Raw genomic sequence first — 15,453 nt, 5'->3', positions numbered from 1 at the left:
TACAACACAAAAAAGTAGAAATAGTCTTTTTGCCCAAAAAATACAACTTCTTTATTACAGCCATTGAATCAAGTAATATTTTCTGGCTTTTACAACATTGTGTATATCAAACAAACCTTTAGGTATATTTTAGAAAAAATGGAGAATAATGAATCTTACTCTTATGGATGCTTGGAAGAAATTTACAATCTTAGATTGTGTTGGACTGTCATATACTCAGATTAAACAATCAATGCTCAACGCATGCTGGAAAGCAATACGCTGGATGTTGCTAAAGATGAGAATGATAGATTACCATTAGAGTGTGAATATTCTCAGATCACTAAATTGGCTCAAACTGTAGTAGGAGAAGGTTTTGAGGATTTAGCTCAAGCATATATTAAAGGAATAATGGTTGATGAAGAACTAAATGAGGATGAGTTAGTTAACATGATTCATGAAACAAATAAACATGATGAAGACCAATCTGAACCAGCTGCATTCACAGCTAAAGTCATCAGTGTAGGACTTGAATTGGGAAGAAAATTAGGTAATCATTTTTTACAATATGACACAAATGTCGAATGAAATCTCCGATTCCAAGGGGAGCTTAGTAAGTGTTTAAATCTATATACGGATGTTTAAAAAGATTTAGGGGGACAAAAAAAAACAACAGGCAATTGTTAATTATGGATTTCATCATGAAGTCTAGTCGATGTGAGATCTCCCCTAATTTATCATCTATTGAAGCAGAATCGTATCACGAATACTCAAGTGATGAAAGAGACATCATACCAATCAAGAAGAAAAAACTAATAATTCATGAAAGTGATGTCAGTCCAAAATCAACTCTAAATATGAGAATATTTGTAGAAATTTCCTGTTCTTTCAATTCGAGCCACAATTTTTCATAAATGCTACATACTTTCATTACATTATCAGGTTGCATACTTCTGATGTCTGTGTAATTTATTTAATTGATGATGTAATTTATTTAATTGATAACTAAATATACTCGATTATGTTTTCACAAGGCTTGCTAATGTTTTTTTACATAACACGAAAATAATCATGCAATGCAATAAAAATAGAACATCACTTTCCTGCCTCAGAATATACTACTAATAACAGGTTGTTTAAAGAGCAAAATATACAAAATTTAAATTAAATAATTATTTCCTTTTACTCAGTTGAATATACATTTAATTCATAAACATGTATATGCAGATAAAATTAGCTATGTCAATAAAGTTCTGCAAAGAATCATGAACGTGATCCTATTAGTTAAGTGTTGCAACTTTATTTCATATGAAATATTTTCTATATAGTCATTCCTTAAAAGTAGTCTCTGAATAATTAAACCAATTAAATTTGTTTCTAAATGTACTTGGGTTAATTGATAAAAGCAAGGCTTTTTTTTAAATGGCAAGCTGATTTTTAATTGATTTCATACTTAGATACATCATTATACATACATTAATAAAATAAATAAAATTCTAATTATGTTAGGGCAGTTTCCATTTTGCTGGTGTTTACTAAAGAAAATTTTACAGATAGCATTTTTAACAAAAACGCTGTTTATGATCATTTAAGATTTAAAAATAAATAAATAAATAAATAAAGAGAGAGAGAGATTATTTTGTAAGTATTCATCAAGAATATTTCTTCCAATTTATGTTTTCGAAGAAACGCCTTTATTACACCAAAGTAAAAAAAAATTATCCCTCTACCAAAACTTAAATCTGTATCGATTAAAAAAGAACAGTAATGCGTATTTAATAAGAACACAGGAATAAATTGTATTAAAACTCAAATCTATTTGTAAATTGTTCTTCTCTAAACTTATGCTTTGAACCTGAAATATTTTGAATGAAATAGTGCTTTTTTATTTATTTTAAGACTTGATCTATTTTAAATTTACCTAAAATACCTAAAATAATTATTTTAGCTTTTCAAGAGTTTCTTTTACATTGCTGAATTTGATGAAGGTGTACAAACGGTGCCAAATTCTTGGTTTTGGGCTGATATGGATAAATGACATATGTAATATGAAAAAATGAATCAAACTGAACAAAATGATTGCATCACATCAAGCCCCAGATTATTGAGAACTTTGGCAATTTCACCGGGTTCTCTAAATTTTTGCATCGACAAGTATGATATTTTCTATAATTATGTGTTCTTGTTGCTCATTTTTCTCACTGTATAATTTAGAAAGCTGAATAGAACATGGAAAATGCTGTTATGAATGACATCAGTACCAAAATATTTTTAAAATATAGTAACATCTCCATTTTTAGTACTTTTATCCATAAATTATTAGTACGAGTTGGTAGTTTGGTTTTTGAATCTTAACATTATTTTAATTACCAGACTAGTTGTTTAAAAATAGGAATGCATGTATTAAAAAATTCAAAAATTAACAATCATATCAGGATATAATATATATTTGCTTTAACATTTAACTGCATTTTTTTTATACAAATTTGATGCTCTCAAAATCTATTCGGTCACCTTAATTTTGCAGTGGAAAAATAATGAAATAGTATAATCCTACAATTCGAAACCATAAAAATTCTATTTGAATTTATTTATTGAATAAATTGTTGCAAAATATCTGAAATTTGCAGAATTTTATAAAATAATGTAGCCATGACTGTTAATTTAATTTTACATCAAATATTTCGATAATTATACATGAGCAAATAAATGCTGCTAGAACATTTAGATGTTTAATCTAACATTAAACGATTATTTAATTCATTCTTTTTGCTTTATGTTAAATTATTGTTTATGAGTGATAACGGAAATTTAAAATTTTCAGTGAAAAAGGCATAGAAAAGTTAAAGTTGGCTATGAAGTTTTCAGACATCGAAAAGTGCAGAATTTGGTGCGGAAACAACAACAACAACAACAACAACAACAAAAAAAAAAAAAAAAAAAAAAAACCACCAGCGATTTAAATTCTCCGATTCTTCAGATGAGTAAAAAAAGTAAACAAGTAAAAAACAGTAAAAAAGTACTATAGTAAAAAAGCTAGCAGAGCTGTGCTTGCCATTGCTACCAGAGTGCACACAAGGAAAATATTTTCAACCAGAATTTTCTGCATCAGTTTTAGCTAGTCCTCACTGCAAATCTGAGGACTAATACTCCAAAAGCAGGCTCATCAGAAAGACCCAATAAAGGTTTCGTACTGTTGCATTCCTGTACAGGTTCATGCAATTTGGAGTGATTAACGATGACACTTAATAAACACACAATGTATTTGCCAGTATTATTCAGGACATCTCCAAAAACATGTTTACAGTCGTCCAAAAACTGCGACAAGCACATTGAAACAATCAGCAACAGAGCCTTTAGGCTATAACAGTGAAGACAGCTTCACAGCAAAGTGCTAGAGTACAGCTCCCGACTAGGTTCAGTCTTCTCAGAACTCGACGTACTGTCGAGATTCTCGACGCTACAACTCGCGATGCACTCCACAATAAGCACTAGAATACAGCTTCTGACTCAGTTCAATCGTTCTTGGAGCTCAACACACTCCAAGATAAGACTCGATGATGCACTAACTCGCGATACATTAAGAGACTCTCTCTACGCACTCCCCAATCAACTCAATACTAGACTGAAAATCAACTCGATAGACTCGAGATACTACTGCTACTCCGCATACAGGCAGGGTTTATATAGCTTTTAGCATGCATTCGAGAACATTCTAAGTCAAACCAGTAAGAACTCGTTCTAAATGGTTCTCCATCCGTCTACGGCATATTGCCAATTTCGCTGAAAGATGTTGCCAAATGGGTGATTTCTCGCCAAATCTAGCAAATCCTAAACCTGCTTTGTGGGAAATCTATCTTACCGCAGCTGGAAATTTTTTAACAGTAACTTTCTGAATTTGCCAATAGTCAATTTTTTAAAAGTGTTCTGTTTTCAGGTTTTTAGAATAATTCTGTAATAAAGACACAATAACACGCTGAATAAATACTAATTCAGAAGTCAAACAACAAAAATCAGCGTTATATTTACAAAATTTTCACAGTAAACAGTCACTGTGAAAATTTTGTAAATATAACGCTGATTTTTGTTGTTTGACTTCTGAATTAAATATGTAATACCCTGACCTTTTCTCTTCCGCAGAACTTCAACATCTAATCTTAAAAAATTTAAATTCTTTATCAAGTAGATTACAAATATTGCAAGAAAAGGTGGAGTTGCTGAAAACTCCTAACTGTGCAATCAACCGAAAAATTCAGAATTAAATATATTCCAATTAAAAACTGAATTAGAACTTCAATTTTTAGAGAGAATGTTTCTCAACAACATAGCTCCTGTGGTATTGTAAAATAATATTTTACATTAATCCTAATAGTTTTTTTTTTTTTATTTTTATTTTATTTTTACTTTTTGCACACATTTTCATTTTATAAAGTAATTTCTGTTACGTTTTTGCTTAAATGAAATTTTCTATTTCAGTATTATCTTATTTTCTTTACATAAAAACTAACTGCATAAAATGTACTAAAATACAAATATGGAACTCAAAGCAATGAAAACGTTATGATTTTATAAATAAGTTTCCATTACATTTGCATTTTATTTTGAGGAAAGTTAGATTTCTTGAGTGTTCTGTGAAGTTGAAATAATTTTCTTAAATGATAGAATAAGAAATCTTGTTGGTTATGCATTTATAGATTAAAGTCAATTTTTATTTATATATTTATTTATTTAGGTCAATGAATTGAAACATATTAATGTTAAAGGAGACTAACGTAAACATATTAATAGTAATCGTAACAAATATTTTGAAGTGATGTCGGACACGCTAGCCGAAGAGTACAGTTGGGTAAGTGAAAAAAAAAAGGGGGGCATTTAAATCCCTGAAGTTATCATAGGTTATTTTACATAAGTCAACATTTATAAATATATTTTTATGTACATCATCATTTACAAAATATCTTGATAATTTACATTACGTATAATATGAAATCTGCCAAATTAAGTCACACCCAGCACCCGTAGCTCTCAGCCTGAGTCAAATCTTAATTATTCAAAAAATAAAATAAAATAAGACCAGACTTCCATGAATAGTGCATAGTGCTACTAAATGCATATGTGACCATCCCAGAAGAAATAAAGCAGGTAGATATTAGCATCTGGAAAGATATCCCAATGCATGAAGGAAGAGTAATATATTTAGTGTATGAACCTGTTATGTCAAGAAGACTTTAAATGAATTAGAAGACAACATAAAATAGCAGTTTTATCTCATCGCAAATGTTTAAAATGTTATTTAAAATGTCTAACTTTTTTTTATTCTTAAAATGATGTTTAATCCTCATTTGTTCTGCTATTTAATTTTTATGATGTATTGTTACTTAGTTTGTTATCTATCCATTTGTCAGTAATTGAGCTGAATTAAGTAAAGCTTTGTTCTTTTACATTATATTTTACCGCTCGATCAGGCCGACTGCCGTACCAAAGCACTCGGGTTCGAATCTCGAAAAAGGTTCGGGGGTTGTAAATGCATAGTGTCTGTGCATCATGGGGGCACCGAAAATATGCTGCAAGCCGAAAAGTTCTTTCAAGAAGCTGATCGTAGGGAAAGAGAACTTGAAAATCCTTGGACTCGTCCTCCGTGTGATAGTTGCATCGCAAAAATGTTATGGTTTTTAATTAATTGACTTTCTGTTTAAATATGCAGTAATTATAATTAAAAATTCACAAGTAAATTTTCCATTTAATGTATTTTTTAGAGATAGTGCAAACTCATCTCCCTGCAACAATTGAAAAGAAAGGTGCTACTATAACAGTTAATCTCAAAAAGGTTGGTGGGTGGTAAATGTATAGTGTCTGTGCAGCATGGGGGCACCCAAAATATGCTGCAACAAAGTTGCTACTACACTCATGTCCATAAATTAAGGATAATTCGGAGTCACGCAGAAATCGAACTCTAAAATATACTAAAATATCACCTGTAACATCACTACACACATCTTCAAGAATCATATGCAAATTTTAGGAAGTAACCAGATGACACCGATGGTACTTCACAATGACGAGAATGTAAGAAAGTGATATATAACGAATACAGGCAAAGAAGTAAAATTGTTCGCAGGCACTTTATAAGCATTTCAGTGCAATAACCAAATAGTTCGCAGGGGCTTTATAAGCATTTCAGTGCAATAACCGACAAAGGACGCATTTGGATGATTTTTCACGTGGTAGAATTATCGGCCGTCTGGAATGTGGGCATACCCAACTGGAAGTATCAGACAAACTTGGAATTGCCCAGAGTGTCATCTCCAGGCTTTGGCAACGATTCCCAGATGATGGTAATGTGAGTAGACGTTACAACACAGGTCGCCCCAGAGTTACAGCGCCGAATAAGGACCGGTATTTGGCAGTTACTGCCAAAACAAACAGGTGGAGCACAGCCTGAGACCTGCCTCGTCAGCTCTCTTCAGCCACTGGTACGACAATTTCAAGGCAGACCGTGTACAGACGCTTAGGGCAGATTGGTTTATATGTTCGTAGACCTGTCAGATGTGTTCCACTTACTGCAACTCACTGTCGCCTGCGGTTAGCCTGGAGTAGAGAGCATGCACTGTGGACACCGCAACAGTGGGCTTGTGTGATGTTTTCCGACGAGTCCAGGTTTAGCTTGCAGTCTGATTCTCGCCGGACTTTCATATGGAGAGCTCCAGGTATTCGTTACCACCAAGAAAGCATCATTGAACGACACCGTTACGGTGGTGTAGGAGTGCTCGTTTGGGGTGGAATTATTCTGGGTTCCAGAACTGACCTTCATGTTCAAATTGGAATCATGACAAGCCATATCTATCGGGACGTCATTCTGGAACAACATGTACATTTGTTTCGGGGTGCCATGGGCACACAATTTGTTTATGGATGACAACGCCCGTCCTCACCGTGCAAATATCGTAAGCGAATGCCTTCAATCGGAGGATATCACCCGTACAGACTGGCCAGCATTCTCACCAGACTTGAACCAGTAGAACACGTGTGGGACATGCTTGGCCGACGAGTTGCAGCCCGTCAACCTCCTTCTACATGTCTACCGGAACTTCGGAGTGCATTGCTTTTTGAGTGATGTAATATCCCCCAAGATCAGATCGATAATTTGATACTCAGATGCCTAGGCGTTGTACGGACTGTATTGCATCGTCTGGGAGACATACAATGTATTAACAATCAAACCAACCATGTAATATTGGTTTTTTGTAAATAAGTTTTTTTTTTTTTTTTTTTGGTAATTTGCTCCAGGGAGAAAAAAAATCGCTAATTTTTTTAATAATATCAAACATATAGCATCTGTTTTTGCTCTTTACCTTTTGTTTAATATATAAGCTTTACAAATAAGTCAAATTTGTTTTGCTTCTAACTTTTCCTTTGCCTGATTTTGCATTATCCTTAATTTATGGACATGAGTGTATAACAGCGAGTACTTTTGTGTACAGAAGCTGTCTTGAAAGCTTAGAATCTAAAATTTTAAGTTTGTATTTGTTTTTACTGAATTGTAAGTATTATAAATTCATATGTTTGGAAGCGTCCGAGTTTCAAAAATAATAAAAGTATAAATGATAAATAATAAAGCTTCAAAATAGTAAATCAAACAATCATCAAAATGTTTAGTACCTATTTAAAAATTTGGAGCTTTCTTTCAATTTTAAAGTAATTTAAAATTTAATAAATAGCTTTAAAACTCTTGCCAGTCACTGCTCATCTCAATGCATATAATAGCATTATAATTTTTTATAATAATAATGCATATTTTGTTTAATTTCATGAGGCTGAAGGAGACATTGTAAACTTATATTATGAATACGAGTCATATTTTGTAAAATTCGATGAAAGGCCATTCGAAAAACATGTATACATTGACAGAATTGCCGATATAAATAAAATATGTTATTAACAATATTAACTTCTTATTAATTAAGAAAAGGCTGCATTAAATATATTAAAAAGATCTTTTAAAATTTTTGCAGGAAATGAATTTAAGTTTCTCTTAAGTGAATGGATATTTTTATATCTTTATTACCGTATTTGCAGGCGCATAAGGCACATCCCCCTTTTTTTATACACATTTCATTATAATGAATTTACAGTATTTTAAATATAAATACAAAGTAATACTTTATACCCACAATTCATCTGGGGAAGAGCTTTTAATTTTCTTCATCAAAACCTAAACACTCATCACCATAGCTAAATGAAAAGTCACTTGAAACTTCTCCTAAATCAGCATTCGAGTCCTCATACAACAGATTGTCCTCTGTACCATCCAGTGTATTAATAATGCCACACTTCATACATGATTTAACCTCTGCCTCTGTTTTCACAGCATCCCAAGATGCTTTGACCCATTCACAAACTTTCCAAATGTTAGGCCTTCCCCTTCTTCTTGATGGTGTAACCTCAAAATTTGAAGCCTGCATCCAGCTTGCATGCTTTGTTACAGCAATTTCAACTTTTTTTTTGAACCATAATTTGCCAAGAAACTTAAGAAACACCAAACAGATGAAATTTCCCACACTTAAAAGTCGTTCGCAAAAATTGCAGTTTTCATGCCAGATGCACATTTACTAAGCTCTCTGTAACTGTAATATTCCCACACATCGCAAGGAAACAAGAAAAAAATCACATAACTCCAAAAAAAGAGGAAATTTCCAGAAATTAATGCAATCAAAAACTGAGTATCGACATACAAGATGCACCTCCTTTTTTTCTCGACTTATTTTCAAAGAAAAAAAGTGCGTCTTATACACTAGAAAATTTGCTATTTAAAACTTTCTTACATTTATTGGAAAACAAATTGTTTTATATGCTTAATTTCATTCACATAACTATGCTCACTGTAGTTATTGGCTATACTAAATATTTGAATGAAGAAATGTAAGTTTTATTTGCACAAAAACTATTAGCATATGTTTTATAGCAATACACGCAAGTACACAAAAGTGATACACAAAAACTATGAGCATATAGTTTTATAGCAATTTATGAGAGCAAAGTTTTACATAAAAATGTAAATTAATCATAAACGCATCTGTTATATAATTTCAATACAATGAGATATAACAATAATCACTGAGGAAATCTGATATGATTGTGATGACTATATTCAATAATTAAAAAATTCCAAAGATTCCAGTAAGATTTTAATAACTGGAAGAGTAACTTCTTACTGGATCAATAAAACGCTTTTCTGCTGTTATCAGTTTTACTGGAGGAGATGTCTGAAATACTGCTATTGCGACATTATACTGATTACACTAATGTAACACTGTGCGACACCCACACAGATCTTTAAAGCAGCAATTCTCAACAGGTGGTACACAAGATAAAAAATAGGTGGTAGGCAAAGAAACAAAGTTCAAAAATTCTATGAAGAAAAAAAGAACAATTGTTAGAAAATTCCTGTGATTGCACTTCCACTGAAGATTTCATAAATAACAACTTTTGGCTACACCGAAAAAAAGAATTTAAAGGCATTTCAAATAAAGCTAAATTTTTATTGCCTTTTCGCACAACCTATTTGTGTGAACAAGGATTTTCTTCCATGTTTTATTTGAAAAATAAATACAGAATAAAATTAAAAGTTGATCACACTTAAAGCTAAGTGAAATATGGCCAGATAAAGAAATTGATCTCTCTTAAACAGGCCCAAATTTTACACTAAATTTAAGTATATAACTTAAATTTTGAAAATTAAAATGGTAACCAATTCTTAATTAATATTTTTTATGTGTGCCTATTTAATACAGATAGCCAATAGCTTGTGCAAATGGCAAAACGTTTATTTTTTCTATTTATATTGAGAAACTGAATAAGTATTATAAAATGTACAATAATTATACTGGTTGTACTAAGGTTTTTAAATTTTTGTTTAGATGGTATGTGTTAGTCAAAAGGTTGAGAACCGCTGCTTTAAAGCAATTAAATTTATGTCACTTTGTGAAGTTATACAAAAGTCGCAGTGTGACATTAACATCATTATCGCAGCATGACTTTACTACCATACTCAAAGACAAAGAAGCAACAATAACAAAAAAAAGAAGCCAAGAGAAAAAATTGGTATCTTACCTCTCAGCCTCCACATCCACAGGGCTTGTTTGCTCACATCCTCTTCTTGGGCGCTTCGCATTCCTATAATAAACAAAAATAGGTACAATTTTATTACCGAGACCATAATAAACCACAGTGACAGTACATGCATAAAAGCACCAAACTTGGCACACACATCCATTTAAATCATAAATTGACATCACATAAATTTAGATACTTCTAAATGCAAGTGAATTATGACTGCACATAAATTTAGATAGCTCTAAATTTTAATTTACCACTGAAATACTGGTATACTTTTTAAACTTTTTAAAAGTGCATCGAATCTATCTATTTAGAAATTGCCAGAGATGAAAAATTTGCAATAAAATTTTGACAAAGAAAAGGCATCATTCATGATTGTGTGTGATTATGACAAAGCCTCAAGGGCTATCTGCCTGTGCCTTTGTGGAGCACTTTCTAAGGGAAACTGGCTCGTATACACATTACACATGGGGAAAACCACGAAAACGCCCAGCCCGTTCCTGGGATTCGAACCTCGGACCGACTACCAGCGTTCGGCGACTCCACCGCTCGGCCGCTGGTGGGCCTCATTCGTGATAGAAAATTAGGCTTAAACTATAGTCCAAGAACCATAAAATGAAACCATTTCATCGATAACTCAACAACTAAATGGCACCTTTAATCTTCTAGGTGTATCTACGGATTATTTCGCATTGAAAGATGGCTTTCCAAATCACGACACGCAGAATATTCTTGTCAGATTTTGATAAATACGAAATGGTTTCGAATGAATGCGGCAACTGGCAGTAGGGAAATAGCAATCAATAGAGAAAGATGTTACAGCGCGAGGTTCATAAATAAAAACCTCGTATCCAGCCACACTATCTGCCGACCTGTAGGCGATTTTCGTGCCGAAACCGAAAAGTACTAAGAAGCCTTCGACCGAAAGCTTTGTGTATGCAAAAAGTTTGTGAAACAAAATTTCTTCTATAAAATAAAATGCAATTTGCACTGAACCCATGAATTACTTTTAAAGAAATTAATATCACCTAATTTACAAATAATTTCTTTTAGCATGGAATAAATACTTAAACAGGTATCTTACAATTACATGAAATAACGTAATCTTTAAAGGCATTGATGTATACAATATAAATATTTGCTTGTTATTTTATGAAATAACAGTGTCTGGGAAGCCCACTCAAATATCCTGTAGAATTTTAACAAATTATTTTATAGGATACAAATATGCATCTGTTTTTTTATGAAATATGTGAAATTCATGCAAATAAAATTAAGGATTATGAAATTTATTTTAATATAAATAACTCTGCAAAAAGAAATATTCAGGAGACTTTATTCCCCTTATTTTCCTATTATTGTCATCATAAAAAAATAATAGCATTTATCTTAAAGATAATTAGCTTATTTAAAAAATACAATCTGTAAGCACTTTCTTTAACTCGATATAAGATCCATTTATTTTAAATACTTTTCTAAAACTTTTTATAAAAAATAAGAAAATAATGTAAGCACAAACCTTGTGGTTGAAAAGTTATGCAAACCTTGGGTTCAGTACCCCTCAAATAAATAATGAAAACAATCTCAGATTTTATAGGATAAAAATTAGGTCCAAACGGGCAATTTTTTTCATTTACAGACAATCATTAGATGTTTGGGCTAATGCTACTTTGGACTAAAAGTATTTAAAAGCTACAATTTCAGACAGACTGTCTTGCACACTTAAAATACAAATGTTTTATTAATTACACTGCTTGCCTTAAAAATATGTTTCTTAATCAAAAATTTGCTAAATTTTTATAAAACATAAACTAATACTTATAAAAGAGCCTGAGGCAATTTGTTACAATTAATTAAATTGTTCAACGTTGTTTAATTAATTGTTTAGGCGGTCAGAGCCGGAACAGCTAATGAAGTTTATGAGACTGTGATATTACTTTCGGTTTTGTGAAATGAAGAATTACATAGGATACTTTCAGATTGAAGTTCTGTAGAAACAAAAAAGTAAGTACCATCCCTCTTTCTGAAGCTCTTTATTTGTTTATTGACTTTTGGTAATTAAAAGGTCACTAAAGGAGATATCAGCGAAAAAACATACATTGAAAACAAAGTTAAAACAAAACGTTGCCGACAAAAATATCCAAAGAAGTGATTTGGAAGTGCTGAAGAATAAGTTTAAAGTGTTCGAGACAAAGATAAATTCCAATTTCGATTCTTTGTTCGGGTTATGTATTGAAGAAAGTGCAGTCAAAAGTCTTTAATCCGGACATCCATAATCCGGAATGATCTATAATCCGGACCTCAAAGCTACAAATTTTCCGCGCATGCGTTTACGCATATGCATAATACGTTTACGCATGCGCGTTTAATGTATAACGGACGGTATAAGCTAAGCTAAAATAATCTATTTCAGTTAATGTTGCAGATTGTGTTGTTCCTTAATCTTCTAATTGGATACGGCTTATTATTTTCTTTTAGACTATTAGAGCAATTTAATAAAAGTAAGTTGGAACTTTCGATTATGTCAAACACAATTTCCGATACTGGAGCTGCAAAGAATCTACAAAGGGAAAGCATGTTTCGATGTCCATCAAACAAAAAGTGGAATTGCTGCAAAAAATGGATAAAGGCATATCCTTTGTTTCTCTAACCATTCCAAAATCTGTTTATCAATTTCAAGCTGCTCTGCGGGGGGGGGGGGGGACGTCACGGCGTGCAATGAACTGGAAATTGATCTCTCAGCACTATCCTCATCTTCATGGCAGATGTTTTTATTTTAATCGGCTTATAATTCCTTATTAAATGTAGTATTTCATCTCGATTTGCTCCCTCTTTGATATGATTTAAATCAAATTCCTCGTCATTATAAATATCACGAATACACATCAAATAGTTTTCTGATTGCAATTTTCTAATTTCTATGCATAATGTATGCTTTACGCATGCGCGGGTTGAAAGAAATGTTTAATAAAGTAAACAAATAAATATTAAGATTTTTTTGTAAATTTTGATACCCTTTAGATCATAATTGCTCTTTATTTCATAAATTACGGTTTTATATTTTTAATTTTAAAATTTTTTTTTGTGCCATTTTACCAGATTTAAACTGATGATCTATAATCCGGGAAAACCGATAATCTGGAATCGCTGAAGTCCTGACAAGTCCGGATTAAAGACTTTTGATTGTATTGATGCTTATGTAAAAGAGAAAGAAGAGATTGACGATATTGTCTTAGATGTAGAAGTCGAATTAAATCGTAAATTAGCTAAGCTTTCCAAAGAAATTGAATAGGAACCTTTGGTTTTCACGAATGCTTAGGTCAATGTTAAATTATCCAAAATTATTTTGCCAACGTTTTCGGGTAACTTACACGAGTAGCTTTCACTTAAAGATATTTTTTAGCCAGTGTTGATTCAAATCCTAATTTAACAGATGTGGTCAAATTACAGTACTTAAAATCTGCACTAAGAGGAGATGCTAATCGTATTGTTCAGTCAATATCCATAGTTGACTCTAATTATAAATTAGCCTTTTCATTACTAGAAGAAAGGTTCTCTAATCACCACGAACAAGTGTATGTTCATCTGAAATGATTTATGAATATGCATCCTACGCAAAATGAGTCTGCGTCAGCAACATTAAATGTAATTGACATTTAGAGACTCTTTCACTGAACTGTGTTATCTTCAGTACAGTGGCTTTGTTTTGTATTAGCTGAGAAATACTTGGCGACAGAGCAGAATCTTGTCTAATAGCGCATGCGCCACTAGAATCGCCGCTGAAATATATTTTCGATAAACTTGATTCTTGTTGTACACATTCGGAGTTGCGAATCATATGTTACTCTGTAAGAAAGAAAGCTAGCGCTAGACTGTCGCCATGGAAAATAAATGTATTGAAAGTAAAAGTGTTATTTTCTGTAATGTGTGTGTGGTGTTATTTTATTGCGATATATAGCTATTGACGAGAAATAGAATAATTCAATTCACCAAACACACTTGAATTGAATTATTCTATTTCTCATGAATAGCTATATATCACAATAAAATAACACCACACACATTACAGAAAATAACACTTTTACTTTCAATACATTTATTTACCATAGTGACACTCTGGCACTACGTTTCTTTCTTACAGCGTAACATACGAATCGCAACTCCGAATGTACGTTTTTCTGCTCATATCTCCTTTAGTGACATTTTAATAAGCAAAAGTCAATAAACAAATAAAGAGCTTCAGAAAGGGGGAGGGTACTTAAACTTTTGTTTCTACAGAACTTCAATCTGAAAGTATCCTAGTAATCCTTCGTTTCACAAAACCAAAAGTAATATCACAGTCTCATAACCTTCATTAGCTGTTCCGGCTCTGACTTACTGAGTTGGATCTTTTAATTTCTTATTTAACTACTTTTATTAAATTTCAGTTTACAATATAAAATTAGTTAAATTTTTACAAAATGTAAAATAATTACACTGCTCACTTTAAAACTATGATTTTTAATCAAAAATTTGTTAAATTTCTACAAAGTATAAAATAGATAATAAAAATATGTTAATTCCAAATTCAGGCTTCCAAGTGCCTATATGTTCGGGTGGAGGACTATGTTATCCAAAATTTAATGACTATAGGCAACATTGTTTTTCAACAATGCGTAAACATACCTATGTTCATGCAAATTATCATTATTTAGTTTCATGAAATATGATACAGGGTGATAATATTTGGTGACAACAATTAGAAAAGTGCTTCGGACATTTAAAGTGATTTGACACAAAATGCCATTTTGAAACTAATAGCCCTTCTGGGGTAATTCACATTTGTGCTTTAGAAAAAAATATAAAATTAAAAATATTAAAATAAAAGCTGAAAGATTTCAAATTTTATATTACACCCAGAGGGAATTCTTTTAATGTTTTGTGTGTTACCTTTAATTCTCAAATAGCCTGTTCTTCGTACATAAATCACATAAAATTCAAGTAAACAGCTATATAAAAAAAATATTTAAAAAAGGCCTATCTTCAGAATTTCCAATAGCCTTGCGTGCTAGAGGTAAAGAAATTTTTTTCCCATACAGCAATACCATTGCTCACTTTTATTCCATTATAACTGATGAAGTCACTTCAAATAATAAGGAAACTTTATGATGGTGTACAAGATGATTTGTGAACAGTCAAAAAATATTAGATAAGAAAGACATCCTACATTTTCTCAGACTAGCTAAGATTACAGGTCCACTCAATAATAATTCTATAATCTCAATAATTTCAAAATCCGGGTTAGATGGTAGCAACATTAGCTATGAGTTATGATGGAGCAGGTAACGTGATTAAAAAAGGGAATTGGAGCTCAGATTA

The 15,453-nt window shown here is 31.8% G+C and overlaps 1 protein-coding gene and 1 long non-coding RNA gene across 6 annotated transcripts in view; one reads left to right on the top strand and one right to left on the bottom strand.

The window, feature by feature from the left end:
- LOC146995805 (charged multivesicular body protein 5-like) overlaps nt 1-15,453 on the bottom strand; it is a 216,213-nt gene that overhangs the window by 127,825 nt on the left and 72,935 nt on the right. The window lies entirely within an intron of this gene.
- The window catches only part of LOC146995806 (uncharacterized), a 96,464-nt gene that overhangs the window by 19,368 nt on the left and 61,643 nt on the right, over nt 1-15,453 (top strand). The window contains exon 3 of one of the 4 annotated variants that reach the window (XR_015042561.1): nt 1,928-2,133. The exons of 2 other annotated variants lie outside the window; for them this stretch is intronic. This is a non-coding gene — a long non-coding RNA (uncharacterized LOC146995806). Of the gene's footprint in view, nt 1-1,927; nt 3,015-15,453 lie in introns of those variants that run through there. One more of the 4 variants, XR_015042560.1, reaches the window with a different exon arrangement.

This window comes from Stegodyphus dumicola, chromosome 8 (genome assembly GCF_044657685.1).
Source record: "Stegodyphus dumicola isolate Sdum_Otavi_A_Nest chromosome 8, ASM4465768v1".
NCBI classification, from domain to species: Eukaryota; Metazoa; Arthropoda; class Arachnida; order Araneae; family Eresidae; genus Stegodyphus; species Stegodyphus dumicola.
Note: the sequence above shows the minus strand (reverse complement) of the source record. Positions and strands in the feature narration are given on the sequence as shown.